Source organism: Lithobates pipiens, unplaced genomic scaffold (assembly GCF_037356315.1).
Source record: "Lithobates pipiens isolate NorthernLeopardFrog02 unplaced genomic scaffold, aLitPip1_a1.2 Scaffold_13, whole genome shotgun sequence".
Taxonomy (NCBI): Eukaryota; Metazoa; Chordata; class Amphibia; order Anura; family Ranidae; genus Lithobates; species Lithobates pipiens.
This window is the reverse complement of record NW_027507718.1, coordinates 172030113-172045995: the sequence shown is the minus strand read 5'-3', so window position 1 is coordinate 172045995 and position 15883 is coordinate 172030113. Positions and strand designations below refer to the sequence as shown.

General features: G+C 44.4%; 1 protein-coding gene across 6 annotated transcripts in view; it reads right to left on the bottom strand.

Moving 5' to 3' along the window:
- Window positions 1-15389, bottom strand: part of SLC39A3 (solute carrier family 39 member 3) — a 38154-nt gene extending 22765 nt beyond the window's left edge. For 4 of the 6 annotated variants that reach the window (XR_013272225.1, XM_077475875.1, XM_077475874.1 and 1 more), the window contains exon 1: window positions 15192-15328. The gene's annotated coding sequence lies outside the window, so the exon portion shown is untranslated. The other 2 variants (XM_077475877.1, XM_077475876.1) reach the window with 1 other exon arrangement.
- Between the last annotated feature and the right edge of the window lie 494 nt (window positions 15390-15883).

Here is a 15883-nt window from a genome sequence, read left to right as displayed (position 1 = left end):
AGGTGGTGATTGGTTTTCGGGGTGCCGTGCGCGACTAGACTCCCAAAAAGTCCCACACATGTGGTATCCCCATACTCGGGAGAAGTAGCGGCATATATTTTGGGGTGCAATTCCACATATAACCATGGCATGTGTGAGCAATATATCATTTAGTGACAACTTTTTGTAAAAAAATTTTTTTTTTTTTTTTTTTTGTCATTATTCAATCCCTTAGGACAAAAAAAATAAATATTCAATGGGCTCAACATACCCATCAGCAATTTCCTTGGGGTGTCTACTTTCCAAAATGGGGTCATTTGGGGGGGGATTTGTACTGCCCTGCCATTTTAGCACCTCAAGAAATGAGATCGGCAGTCATAAATTAAAAGCTGTGTAAATTCCAGAAAATGTACTCTAGTTTGTAGACGCTATAACTTTTGCGCAAACCAAAAAATATACGCTTATTGACATTTTTTTTACTAAAGACATGTGGCTGAATAAATTTTGCCCTCAATCTATGACTAAAATTTAGTTTATTCGATTTTTCTTATAACAAAAAGAAGAAAATATCTTTTTTTTTCCAAATTTTCGCTCTTTTTCCATTTATATCGCAAAAAAAAAAAAAAAAAAAAAAAAAAAAAAAAAAAAAAAAAATCGCAGAGGCAATCAAATACCATCAAAAGAAAGCTCTATTTGTGGGAAGAAAAGGACGCAAAAAAAGTAAAAAAAAAAAAAAAAAAAAAAACACAACACACAAGGGTTAAAATAGTTTATTGCACAGCTCTGGGGGCCTCCCGTCTTCGGGGGTCTTCTCGCCGGACTCCTCCGCTATCTTCTGCTAGCTCTTTTACTAGCAGAGGAGCCCGGATTTCTTCTTCGCCGCCGCCCTCTTCTTCCGACTTCGGGGGTCCTGTCCCCCTCTTCGGTTCTTCTTGCCGGGCCACCGCGCCTTCTTCTAGCTCTTTTACAAGCGGTGGCCCGGTCTTCTGTCGCCGTCTTCTGTTCTCCTCTTCAGATGTTGCCCCCGCTCACAATGGCAGGGACGTGGCGACTTATTAAGGGACATCACCGGATGATGTCCCCGCCCATTATGATGTCACAGTCCCAGAGGATGCTGGGACTGTGACATCATAATGGGCGGGGAAATCATCCGGCGATGTTCCTATTAAGTCGCTGCGTCCCCGTCATTGTGAGCAGAGACAGCGACGAGGCAACATCTGAAGAGAAGAAAAGAAGGAGAAGAAGAGAACAGAAGACGGCGACAGCAGACCGGGCCACCGCCTCTAAAAAAAGCTTGAAGAAGGCGCGGTGGCCCGGCAAGAAGAACCAAAGAGGGGGACAGGACCCCCGAAGAGGGGGACAAGACCCCCGAAGTCGGAAGAAGAGGGCGGCGGCGAACAAGAAAGCCGGGCTCCTCCGTAGTAAAAGAGCTAGCAGAAGATAGCGGAGGAGTCCGGCGAGAAGACCCCCGGAGCTGTGCAATAAACTATTTTAACCCTTGCGTGTTGTGTTTTTTTAACTTTTTTTATTTTTATTTACAGGTGAATGGGTAGGGGTACATTGTACCCCATACTCATTAACATAGGCTGGGGGGCTGGTATCCGGGGGCCCACAGATTCCGATAAGCTCCCCGCCCACAGACCCCGAAACCAACGGCCAGGGTTGTCGGGAAGAGGCCCTTGTCCTCATCAACATGGGGACAAGGTGCTTTGGGGTGGGGGGGCCTGGCACGGCTCAGGAGGGGGAGGGGGCGCTCGCTCGTCCCCACCCCCTTTCCTGGCCGGATGGGTAGCGTGCTCGGACAAGGGTCTGATGTGGACCCCCACGCCGATTTTTTGGCGTAGGGGGGTTCCCCTTTAAGTCCATACGCGTTCAAAATGAGCGGACTTTCCTCCGCGTGTGTGGGCGAGTCCATTCATTTCAAAAGTATGGCGGATAGTCCGGCGGACTTAGTACGCCGTATTAGTCCCCTGAAAAAGTGCCGTGTGTGGGCAAGTAGCTCGTTCGGAAAGTCCGGCGGGAAGTCCGCCAGACTAAGTCCGCCGGATAGTTGGCTACGTGTGTACGCGGCATAAGCCATTCCAAAGTGGTAAGATACATGCTTTTGTTTTTCATTCAACCAATTGCTCCCACTGAGTTATTGTATTCAGACATAAAAAATTAAAAAAAAACAAATACTGTGCCTGGTGGCACTGAACGATCAGGAAAAACATAACAAGCTGGTTGTTCAGAAGTAGATTGACTTCTGAACAACCAGCCAGTCCATACATGGATCAAAACTTGGCCAAGTCCCTGCTGAACCAGCCAAATTTCAATCCATGTATGGCCAGCCAATGGCCCCCTGCTGCTGTCTCTGAGCCAATGAGGAGTGAGAGTATAGAGAGAACCTCTGCTCTCGTGCACAGCGTTGTGTCAAGATCGGGCTCTGGCGAGTATAAGGGGGAGCTGCATGCAGAAGGTTCCTTCTTTACTTTAATGCATAGAATGCTGAATTGAACTTCTGACACTTACTGCTATCCGAGGCTCAGTTTTCTCCTCATTTACTATATTCAACAACGTAATTAGACAGGAAGCAAGAGGAAGAACTTCAATACCCAACACAGTCAGCAATAAAAAAAAAAAAAAAAAAACACAACTATTAAAATTAATATTGAGCCTTTGCAGCTTCCACACGGCATAATTTAAAACAATGCATACTTACCAGTATTTCTTAGCTCCCCGACTGCTCCGCTCAGCTGCCAAAGTCAAAGAAAGAAAAACTGTGTAAAGCGTCCAATCACTTTACTTGAAGGTTACACAGGGCTGAGGACTGTCTCTTCTCCCCATGTGACAATGCTTTACCAATCACTGAGCACCATAGCTGTCACATGGGATACATATGGCCATAGCATCAGTACTCCGTTTATAGACAAGATTTCTCAGAACACATGTACCCTTCTTTAGTCAAGTTTTTACTATTCCTAAAGTCTGCCCAGATCCTTACTACATGAGTGCCACCACTGGAATGCTTGCAATGGTGAGTACTTGGATATTAACCACTTCAGCCCCGGACCAATAAACACCTTAAGGACCAGAGGTCTTTTTCCAATTTCGCACTGCGCTGCTTTAACTGGTAATTGCGCGGTCATGCAATATTGCACCCAAACGAAATTTGCGTCCTTTTCTTCCCACAAATAGAGCTTTCTTTTGATGGTATTTGATTGCCTCTGCGATTTTTATTTTTTGCGATATAAATGGAAAAAGAGCGAAAATTTGGAAGAAAAAAAAAAGATATTTTCTTCTTTTTGTTATAAGAAAAATCGAATAAACTCAATTTTAGTCATACATTGAGGGCAAAATGTATTCAGCCACATGTCTTTAGTAAAAAAAAATTCAATAAGCGTATATTTATTGGTTTGCGCAAAAGTTATAGCGTCTACAAACTAGAGTACATTTTCTGGAATTTACACAGCTTTTAATTTATGACTGCCTATCTCATTTCTTGAGGTGCTAAAATGGCAGGGCAGTACAAACCCCCCCCCCCCCCCCAAATGACCCCATTTTCGAAAGTAGACACCCCAAGGAAATTGCTGATGGGTATGTTGAGCCCATTGAATATTTATTTTTTTTGTCCTAAGGGATTGAATAATGACAAAAAAAAAAAACATTTTACAAAAAGTTGTCACTCATGCCATGGTTATATGTGGAATTGCACCCCAAAATATATTCCGCTACTTCTCCCGAGTATGGGGATACCACGTGTGGGACTTTTTGGGAGTCTAGTCGCGCACGGCACCCCGAAAACCAATCGCCACCTTCAGGATTTATAAGGGTGCAAATTTTTGATTTCACTCCTCACTACCTATCACAGTTTCGAATGCCATAAAATGCCAAAATAGCACAAAACCCCCCAAAATGACCCCATTTTGGAAAGTAGACACCCCAAGCGATTACTGAGAGGCATGTTGAGTCCATGGAATATTTTATATTTTGCCACAAGTTGCGGGAAGATTACTAACTTTTTTTTTTTTTTGCACAAAGTTGTCACTAAATGATATATTGCTCACACATGCTATGGGCATAAGTCAAATTACACCCCAAAATAAATTCTGCTGCTTCTCCCGAGTGCGGGGATACCACATGTGGGGGACTTTTTGGGAGCCTAGCCACGTACGGGACCCCGAAAACAAAGCACTGCCTTCCGGATTTAAATATAAAATGCTACCAAAAAAACTGTTAGCGATCGCAGGGATCAGGCCTGACTCTGCGATCGCTGCAGTTATGTGTTTAGTGTTTTGTAAGTGACATTGATCGATCGATACTGCACTTATGTGGGCTGGGCAGAGGGGCAAAACGCAGGTGCTAGCAGGTATCTGGGCTGATCCCGCTAACAATGAGTTTTTTTGGAACCCTAAACTGCTGGGGACGCTAGTATAGATCTGATCAGATATTGATCTGTTCAGATTCTATACCACTACGGGAGGTTTATGCTTTGCGTGTGGGTGTTAGCGGTACTGGCACTAACCTAGCGCTGCCTGGGGCGACGCAGACCCTGACCCTAAAACCTAATTGATATCACCCGCCGGGTGATCAGGGGGTTAAACCTTTATTGGGTAATAAATGGTGGGTGCCCTGATGCTATAACAAGCAAACTAACCAGAGTCACCCGTAACACTTATACAGTGATCATTGGTGAAAGGGTTAACTAGGGGTTCAAATTTTTATTAGGTAGTATATGGGGGTCCCTGGCGCTATATAAAAACCTGACGGGGAACCTAAATAACTAACTGGCTAACCAGCGTCACCAGTGACACTTATACTGTGATCACTGGTGAAAGGGTTAACTAGGGGCAATCAGGGGGTTAAAACCATTATTGGGTAGTATAGCGGGGTACCTAGCGCTATAAAAACCAGGCGGTGAACCTAAAAAAATAACTAGCTACCTAGCGACACTAATGCAGCGATCAGAAAAATGATCGCTTAGTGACGCTGGCAAAAGGGGGTGAAAGGGTTAACTCTAGGGGCAATCAGGGGGTTACCCTGGACCTAACACTAACTGCCCTGACAGTTTTTACTGTTACAACTGACACTGAATGTAGTGATCAGTAAATAAATGATCAATGCAATCAGTGACACTGTGACTGGGGGGGGGGGGGGGGTTTGTGTACCTGTGTGTTAGAGTAGTGTTTTGGTGCACTTACTTTTTGTCTTCTCCTCGTAGTCCGGTCAAAAAGACCGCCCCGAGGAGAATGACATCACTTCCTCCTTCCTGTGTATACAATACACAGTGGGAGGAAGCTTCTCATTGGCCAGGAGCGATCCAGAGGGGGTGGCCAGAAACCAACGGCCGTCCCCTTATCACGGATCGCTCCTGAAGCGAACCGGACCGCCGTATCCAGCGGGAGGGGGTCCGATCGGACCGCCCACCTGCTGGAAGGCAGGCACGTACATGTACGTGCTTGTGCCTGCCTGTGCCATTGCGATGACGTACAATGGCAATACGGCGGTCCTTAAGTGGTTAAAAAGGAAAATTCTTGCACTTAGCTCAAAACAAATTCTGGACTGCTGTAACTTGCCATAGATTGTGGGCTCCTTGAGGGTAGGGACCAATGTGAGTGTGCAATGTACAGGGATAGGGACAATTGTAGACATTCACTCAGGTTGAAATGGATGGACTGGTGTCTTTATTCAACCTAACTACCCTGATTCCCCTAAAATAAGACCTAGCGTGATTGTCGGTGTTGGCTGCAATATAAGCCCTACCACCCAAATAAGCCCTACCCCGTTTCCTCAAAAATAAGCCCTACCCTGAAAAGAAGACCTACAAGGACTTTAACTAGGGCTTATTTGGGGGGGGGTAGGGCTTTTATTGCAGCTATCACCGACAATCACACTAGGTCTTATTTTAGGGGAAACAGGGTATGAACTTATGTAACCCAGACACTGGGCCAATGCCACATCTAAAACAAAAACTAGTGCACTGTCCCTTTAAATCATGTAATGAATGATCAAATCAATCCTAAGCTGCAATAACCTGCAAACTCAGAGTGCAAAATAAGCAAAAAAACTAAAAGAAAAAACACAATAGTGCAAAGCAAGCCATAGATAAATTGAAAGAATAAAAAAAAATAAAAAAAAAGAACATAAAAGGAATCTCTTATTTAAAAGGTCATTGTATGAATAATGGTGATAAAAAGTGCTCAGTGCTGAAAAAAGTCAGTGAAAAGCGCTGAAGTGCGAAAAGTGCGCCTTCAAAATAAATGGGCGCTTACTAAACAGCAAAAATAGTGCAGTAAAACCAAAATAGGCAGTATATAAATGGCATCAAAAATAAAACACGCTAGCAGAGGTGTCTCCCATCCTACAAGATGAAGTCGCACACACACACACACACACACACACACACACACACACACACACACACACACACACACATACACATACACTCCGACTCATTTCCCCAAAAATAGCATTCTCTGGGATTGGAACTCTCCAATTCCAACGGACACTATTTTTGGGCAAACACAGGGTTAATCCTCTGCATTGAAAAAAAAAAAAAGTTTGATACTGTCTTCTCTGATTCTCCCCCTTTTCCACTGTCCAATCCATCTCCTGATGAGACAGAGCCTTTTGGAGTCACTCTGCACATGCTCAGTTGTGTGTATTCTTGGGAGTGTGTGACCAGCACAGGGCCAATCAGCACTGTCCAGACAGAAAGGCAGGGGTCCCTGCAGTCAGAGGAGAATGAAAACTTCTCCTACAAGCTTTAACCAGTGCTCAGCCAGACACTGGTATAAGTCCCAAGACTACAATATACTGCTGATGAGAAAAAAGTTATTTGGTGGCTCATATTTAATAATAAATATTTACTAAAAAATAATAAAAATAATGTTCTGTGTGAGATCAGATATAGTGACTACAAGGTCCTGTGTTTAGTAACACTTTAAGCCGGCCATACATGGTTCAAATCTTGGCTGGTTCAGCAGAGACCAGCTGAGATTCGAACCATCTATGGACAGGCTGATTAGATCAACTTGAGTACAACCAGCATGTTGGATTTTTAGGTTTACAATTTAACAGCGGCTATAGCTGCTAGCAATAATCACTGTGTTGACCTGGCAGGGATGGCTCCCTGCACCACCACACACTGCTGTGACAACACAATAGCTCCATGGGAGGGATTCCGGTTCTAGGAAAGAAAATTGCATAATTTATGGCTTGCCTTAGAAAAGAACTAACTGGAGCATGCTCAATAGATGTGGCAAAGGCTGATCTACACAATCTCAGCGAGGACACAGACAAGGAGGGAGGTGCAGTGACTCCTCCGCTAGCAAAAGAGCTACAAGAAGATAGCGGAGGAGTCCGGCGAGAAGACCCCCGAAGACGGAAGACCCCCGGAGCTGTGCAATAAAGTATTTTATCTCGTGTGTTGTGTTTTTTTTGTACTTTTATTTTACAGGTGAATGGGTAGGGGTACATTGTACCCCATACTCATTCACATAGGGTGGGGGGCCGGTATCCGGGGGGCCCCCTTATTAAAGGGGGCTCCCGGATTCCGATAAGCCCCCCGCCCGCAGACCCCGACAACCAACGGCCAGGGTTGTCAGGAAGAGGCCCTTGTCCTCATCAACATGGGGACAAGGTGCTTTGGGGTGGGGGGCCGCGCAGCCCCCCCTTCCCCAAGGCACCCCCCGTGTTGAGGGCACGCGGCCTGGTACGGCTCAGGAGGGGGGGCTCGCTCGCCCCCCCTTTCCTGGCCGGCCGGGTAGCGTGCTCGGACAAGGGTCTGTTGTGGACTTCGGGGGACCCCCATGCCGATTTTTTTCGGCGTTGGGGTTCCCCTTTAAGTCCATACCAGGTGGCGGGGCCAGCGACGTCTCCTTCGCGGGCCCCGCCTACCTGGAGACGCGCTCGAAATGAGCGGACTTTCCTCCGGGCGGGAAAAGTCCGCTCATTTCAAAAGCACGGCGGACTGGCATACACACGGCCGGATTGTCCGCCGAAATGTGAGTCCGGCGGGAAGATTGGAGTGTAACACCACATTCTAAGTCCACCGTACTTTCGGGTCAAAAAAGTATGCCGGAGGCTACACACGGGGGGATTGTCCGGCAGACTTGTTTGCCGGACTTTTCCACCCGCTTGTTTGATCGTGTGTACGCGGCATAAGAGTTGGGAGGATCTCCTAAACTCACTAGACCTTTCTAGATAAAGTAGAAGATATATTTTCAAGTCCAAAAAACAAAGTCTTTCCTTTTCTGCATTCTTGGGGGAGGAACAAAAACTAGGAAGAATTACCTCCTGGGACCTGTGAAAGCAGGAAGAAACTTTGGGTAAGTACAAAGGATCGGGCCTAATCACTACCCTATCCTCTAAAATCCTCAGGAAAGGGTCCTTACGGGAGAGGGACTCTAGATCAGATGTTCTAACCAAGAGAAAGGAAATCAATTTCAGAAAGGCTCATGCAATGGCTAAAAAAGGAGACCCAAATAGAGCATTTAATACTAAATGACAGATCCCAGGGAGGAATCTGTTTAAAGTGGAGGGTCACCCCCCAAAAAAAAAAAAAAAAAAAAAAAAAAAAATCTTAAAAAAAATTAAATCATTTTTTTTTTCACTTACCTGAAACTGCTGTTGCTAGGCGGTCTTCCTAATCTGCCTCTTCCTATTCCGTGGTGCTTCCTCCTCTTCGGTGAGCGGCCCCGTTGTCTTCTGGGACATGTGTGTGTCCCAGAAAACAATGGGACCATTCACAAAGCACGACTTGTGCATGCGCAGTAGGATGGAGGCGCCGTCAGCCGATCCAATGGACGACCGACATCGCGGGATCGCTAGACAGGTAAGTGTCCTTATTAAGTCAGCAGCTACAGTGTTTGTAGCTGCTGACTTAAAATAAAAAAAAGTGTATTGGCTGGAATGCCCCTTTAAAAAGCCCTGGGTGTATGCCTAGTTCTGGCTGAAAGGAACCTCCTGACAAAGGGTCCTCAGCTAGCCTAATTTCCGCAGAGACAGGGCAGAAACCTGAACCCTGAGGGTGCTGACAGAAAGTCCTTTCTCCACTCCCCTCTATTTAAAATAAAAATAAAAATCTAATGCATAGGGAGTAGAAAAATAATCTATTCCTGTCTTCTGCCAGGAAACAAAAAAGTTTTCCAAATTTTCCCATAGACCTTTCTTGTGACTAACTCATGGCTGTCCAGGATAGTCTCAATAATCCTCTCTGAACACCCTCTTAGCTGTAGGATGCGCCGCTCAGCCATCAAATGGAAGGTCTGAGGGTTTGGATGGAGCACTGGCTCCTGATGGAGAAGATCCCTCCGCTTCGGCAGGGGCCACGGGGGGGGGGGGGTTCTATGGAGAGAGAGAGAGAGATCTCAGCGAGGAGAACCAAGTCCTCCCGGGGCACCAAGGGGCAATCAGGATAATTTCTGCTTGATCAATCTTCCGAACTACCAGCGGTAAGAGAGGAAATGGAGGGAAGGCGTAGGCTAGAGTGAATTTCCACAGGAAGGAGAGAACATCTGTCCCCAAGGACTCCGTCTCTCTTTCCAGCAAGAAAAAAAACAAAAAAAACAAAAAACAAAAAAAAAAAAAACGGTAGTTTCTTGTTGAGACAAAAAGATCTACTCTGAGAACACCCCACTTTAACATGATCTCCTGGATTCAGTTCCCAACTGCTGGCATCGATGTCTATTCTGCTCAGATAGTCTGCCAGAACATTCGCTGTCCCGCTGATGTGCACCACCCCGATTGAAGAGACATTGGTCTCTTCCCAGGATAGAATCTGCTGGGTTAACAATAGAAGAGTATCTGAGCGAGTGCCCCCTTGCTTGTTTAGGTATGCCACAGTCACTGCATTGTCTGAAAAAAAAAAAAAATCAACAGGTTTTTTTTTTTTTTTTTAATTGACCCTCTCCTTTAGAGCAACTAAAGCCTTCCCCACTGCCAACAGTTCTCTGAAATTCAATGAATGGCATGCCTCCTCTGGCACCCAGGCTCCCGAGTGAGCTCCCCAGCCCCACAGACTGGCATCTGTAGTAATTTTCACTGGGGAACTCTGTGCCCAGTCCTTCCCTCCCTGCAGATGTCCCCGCTGCTCCCACCAGGACAGATTCACAAAATCCTCTCTTAGAAGCTGTATGAGCTGATTCAAAGAGCTTTTTCTGCGATCCCAATGACGCAAAAGAAATGCCTGAAGGGGCCTGGAATGCAATTGGGCCCATGGCACCCCCAGATTGGGCTGAATGACTACAGCCATTAACTGCATGATCTCATGAAGGGAGGCCTGCGGGAGCAAACTGATGTTACTGCACGGAAAGAAGAACCTTTAAAATCTTTTCCTGGGAGGGAAGCAGGCAAGACTTCATTTGATTGACCTTCCAACTCAATTTCTGAAAGGTCCGTAAGATCAATTGTAGATCCTGAACAAGGCTCTCTCTCTCGGGAAAAGACCAAGACAATAGTCCAATTACAGAACGATCGATACCCTCTGTATCCGAAAATAGTCCAGGACTTCAGCCATGATTTTCTTGAAAATTCTTGGTGCTGTCGAGAGACCAAAAAGGGAGGGCTCTGAACTGCCAATAACTTGGACCGTTCTCCATGAGAACTGCAAATCTGAGGAACTTTTGATGATCCTGGCAGATTGGTACATGAAGATAAGCGTCCTGAAGATCCAGGGTTACCATGAACACTCCTGGTAATAACAGATTACTTACTGAATAAATGTTTTCCATCCGGACTATGTAGACTATGAATCTGTTCAGGATGCTTAAATTGATGACCATCCATTTTTCGCCAGTGTCTAAGGTGTTGGTCACGAGTGAAGATGTGTTGTGCTGAGCTCCACCGGAGCAGTCCTTGCCGGGGCTGGCCATGCAGACCGGATCCATTCAAAGTGTCTTTTTGTGCGAAGTGAATGGTATCCGGGCCTCGTATACAAAGAAACAAAGTCTTGCCTGTAACACTTCTCTTTATATAGAGAGCTATTACAGGTCCAGGATCGTGGGTTTCCGCGAGGATCCGCGCTCCTGAAGGTTTAACGGAATCTACTGAGAAGGGTGAAGATTGTGTTTTTTGGTTTACCACAGAAAACCCTGCGGCGGGAAAGGCAAGTGGAGTTTTCTAAGAAATTTTTACAATTTTCTTATGAATGTCTCCTTTAAATCAGTAAGTGTTGTCATGCCTATGTGTCACTGCTGGGGGCTGCACTGAGCACTTACATTTCATTTTTATCAGCTCATGTTTGTCTTCAGAAAGCAGCAAGTTTCTCTCCTCCACAGCAGCAAGACTGGAGTAGGGGGGGATTCCCTCTCCCCAGACGCCCGCTGTGCCTTTTTTTCTTCGCCTCTTCTCGGGAAAGAGCGCCAACGGAATTTGAAAATGTAAAAAAAAAAAAAAAAAATTAACTAATTTTGCGGGGGGTGGGGGGGGGGGGCTGTCGTTACTTAAAGCGGCATTGGCATCCTCCAACGTCCAGCGCAGGAAGGTCTATTTTAGAAGTACTACTACTGTGTTATTACATGCTGGAGGGACACAAGAGCAATGAGGTTGGTGGCACAGGCATTCCTTGACACATTTAGTGCTGCATCAAGCTGAGCATTAATAAATAGCAGTAACAGAGCTGAACTATTACTTAAGCAGTGGAAGCATTCCTTCTGATAGTACATCTGCTTTGTCCATCGGGCTATGTTCAGAAGGGGGGTGAAAAACACCTCAATAAGGGGCTCTAGAAAGACTTTTCAGTCATACAAAAGCCTAGATTCACCCCAGTACGATGGGATCCTCCCTTGAGAGTAATACGGCTGGTCACGGTGAACCATCAGGAGGGGCAAGTGTTGCAGCTGCTCTTAACACTGCAGCCCCTGTGTATTTTACTAAGGGTTTTTTTTCCTTCAACTATTTTAAGCTTGAAGTAAAGATTGAAGCTTTAATCCAGAGTGGGACTAAGCATAAAAGCCCATTGCTCAGTACCCTCATTCAGAGGAACAAGGGACGAGAGATGGCAAATTTCTCTCAAGGACCAGGAAGAGCCTGAGGACTTCTCTTCCAGAGAACCTGATGCGGAGTATCGGGTTCGCAGGAAAGGTTGTTGGTACAGTCGCTCACTGAATTGGTCTACTCCACATTTTTACTGCCAGTAACAGTCAGTTGATGAGCCCACTTCTGGTTTGGGTTCACTAAAGCCTCCTCAATCTGTTCATCCTTTTCCTATACATTCATGGCTAAGAAAGCTTATGTATTCTGAGTAAGAGCGCCCAGATAAAGTTTTTTACCTCTGAAAAAGTTCTCAATACTATTCTATGGGGAGGGGTTTTATGGGGAGTTACAGCAATTTACACTGCTATTTCCTCTGTAAATAAGAACCTGACTTGTCCAGTAGACAATGCTCATATGCTAAAGGGTCCAACAGATAAGAGATTGGAGTGCCTTTTTAAAAGAACTATATTTCGCTCATAGGTTCGGTCATTTATTCTGCACTGGCAGCATTCAGAATATCTTAGGACTTAAAGGACCAGTTTATAGAGGCACTCAGTTATTCCTGATCAGCAAGCCCAAGATTTGGCCAGCATATCAGAAGCGTTGTGTTTTACAATTGATGCTATGAAAGATTGTAGTCTCCAGGCCTCACAGCTCATGCTAGGGCTGGTACATATGCGTAGTATCCCATGGTTGAAAAATTGGTCAGCCAAAGCGTCTTGCAAAAGCTCTTGGCCAGTTTCCCTTTTTATAGTGAACGGTTATTTGGAGACGATCTGGATAAGTATATCCAAAGAATTTCTAATGGGAAAAGTTCCCTTTTTTCCCAGGTTAAGAAGTTTTTGTTTTTTTAAAGCGGTAGTAAACCCGCAATTTTTTTTTTTTTTTTTTAAACCTGCAAAGCAAAAAGCATAATGAGCTAGTATGCACTGCATACTAGCTCATTATGAAATACCTTAGAACGAGGCCCCGACATCTGGCCCGATCCACGCCGAGTGAGCTGACATGCTCCCTCTGCGTTTCTTCCGGGTATCGCGGCTCCGGCGCTGTGAGTGGCCGGAGCTGCGATATCGTCACTCCCGCGCATGCGCGCGGGAGATTTCATTCCGGCCGGTCGGCCACTGCCGGATTTTCAGGCCGAGAACCCCCTTGTGCGCATGCGCCGCTGCAGTCAGCGGCGCATACTGAGGGGAATATCTCCTAAACCGTACAGGTTTAGGAGATATTTTTTTTACCTACAGGTAAGCCTTATTATAGGCTTTCCTGTAGGTAAAAGTAAAAAAATTTAGCATACAACCACTTTAAATATGCTTCTTCTCCAGTACCAGGGGTATTAGCCTCCAGGCAGTCACAACGGCCTCCACGATCAAGTTTCAAGAGTTACAGGGTCATTCCCAGGGTCAGAGGACCTGGGGGAGGTAACCCACAAAAGAAAATACTAAAGCCTTATGAACGCCCCCATTCGCTTGAATGGGGGAAAGGCTTCTACGGTTTTCAAGGATCCGGCAGGAACATTGTCAAGACAGATGGGTGGCTTCCTCAAATTTCTCTAGGTTACAAACTAGAGTCCCGAAGGTTCCCATCTCCTCGTTTTCTCAGATCGAATGTTCCCAGAGATCCAGTGATCTGAAGGAGTCTCTCTCTCTTGCTTTGTCCCCTTGGTAGATCATGGAAATCAAGGCGAGTAGAAAATTCTGGACAGCCGCACTCCAAATGAAATTTCTCGTGCCTTTGTTAGAACATCAAGATCACACTGTACATGTCACAGCAAAGTAATACAGAACCAAAAAGACCTGACGCGTTTCACACTAAACGTAGTGTTTACTCATAGCTAAGATCTAAACCGGTTTTGAATTTCCGTTCTTTTTGCATGGAGTCACTCGAGTTGGTAGTCTCCATCCTACAAAGGGGGAAGAACTTCTGGCGTCAACCGACATCAAGAATGCTTTTCCATGTGCAGATTTTTCTGCACTGCAGCACATTGTGTATATGGGATTGTAAAGTATTTTACAATCCCATATACACAATGTGCTGCAGTGCAAAGACTTGAATGAAGTATCATTTTATGACACAAAAAAAAAAAAAAAAAAATTTATATATATATATATATATATATATATTTTTTTTTTTTTTTCCCCCCCCACCCCTTTTCACCTATGTAATTGTGCTGCAGTAACATGGCAGTGTTGTGTAAACAGGGTCCAGTTTTTTTTTCTCTTTTCTCCTCTATGTGACCTTTGCATTAACCCCTTTGCTGCCAGAGCCATTTTTTTTTGCACAATTTTTTATTTTTATTTTTTTTAGGTCTGAGGATTACGTAAATTATATATATAAAAATTTCCGTAATCCTCAGACCTAAAAAAAAAATAAAAAAAATAAATAAAAAAATGGCCTGGCAGCAAAAGGGTTAATGCAATGGTCACAGAGGAGAAAAGAGAGAGAGAGAAAGAAAAACAAAAATAAACTATGCCCTGTTCACACAACAATGCTGTGTGCAGCACAATTACATAGGTGATTTTTTTTTTTTTTTTTTTTTTTTTTATTAATAAAATAGAAAGATAGATATATAAAAAAAAATATTTTAGTGTCATAAAATGATACTTCATGTCTTTGCACTGTAGCACATTGTGTATATGGGATTGTAAAATACATATTTTACGATCCCGTATACACAATGTGCTGCAGTGCAGAGACTTGAATGAAGTATCATTTTATTACACAAAAAAAAAAAATTATTAGGTAAACATTGCCTTGTATTGTAGCAATGCAAAGTAATACACCTCACTACCCTTGAACAATGAACAGCCACTAAAATGGAAAATTGTGTCATATGGCAAATGTCATTGTTCTTTCCTGTCATCAATCCATGGCAGTACGTTGCCACTTTTCTACGTCCCTAGTGATTTCTCTGTCCTGGCACCAAGCCATGGCAGCATGCATGTTGTAGGAAGCCGCTAAGGTGAAGCCAGGCTCACATGTGTGGGTTGTTGCCCCCACACATTTTCCTGCAATCAGAGTTCCCAATGAAAAGATCTCCCCTCACTTCCTGTCCCAACAGGAAATGAGGATAAATCTTTCCAGTGAGGGAATAAAAAGCTGCCAATGATTGCCTCACACGCCCCATCTCTCTGGGTGCTGAGGCTGTGAACCGCTATTGTCTCCCCTATTTAGAAGTAAAACAAGCACCGGCTATCACAAATCCCATTCAGAAAGCATACAGGACACAAGTATGGCTCAACCCCTCCGTGTGTGGTTACCTCTTACTACAAGGACGGCTCGCTCCTCCTGTACACACCTCGGCTTCACCGTACCCGGAAACCTTCGCTTCCAACATCACCACACATACATACATTCAGTATCACATAACCGCCGCGACTACTGATTGGCTGCAAATGATGCCATACCCGATTGGCCCGACCAAAACCACTATCTAGACAGCTTGCGTGCTTCTCCTCTTCTGCCCCGCCCCCTAAACGTCACTTTTAGGCTGCAATAGGATTTGTTAACTCCATGTACACAATCACAGTTACCTCTCGGCGTCGGCTACAGGCTCATTAATAGCTGCTATGTAGTGCAAGTCATATTATTATTATTATAATAATTTATATTTCTTGCAGAGCTTTCTTTTCAAAATGTAATTATGGACCAGATAATAAACGACACAATTATGATGCGATCTGTCACTAGCTTTAACCACTTTAAGGACTGAGCCTATTTTTTAAACTGTTAAAATGTTCGTTGTTTACAAGGTAAAATCATTTTTTTTGCTTTTTTTTTTTTGCCAGAAAATTACTTAGAACCCCCCAAAATATATATATATATATTATATATATATATATATATATATATATATATATATATATATATATATATATATCATTTTATTTTTATTTTTTTCAGACACTCTAGAGAATAAACTGGCGGTCGTTGCAATACTTTCTGGCACACC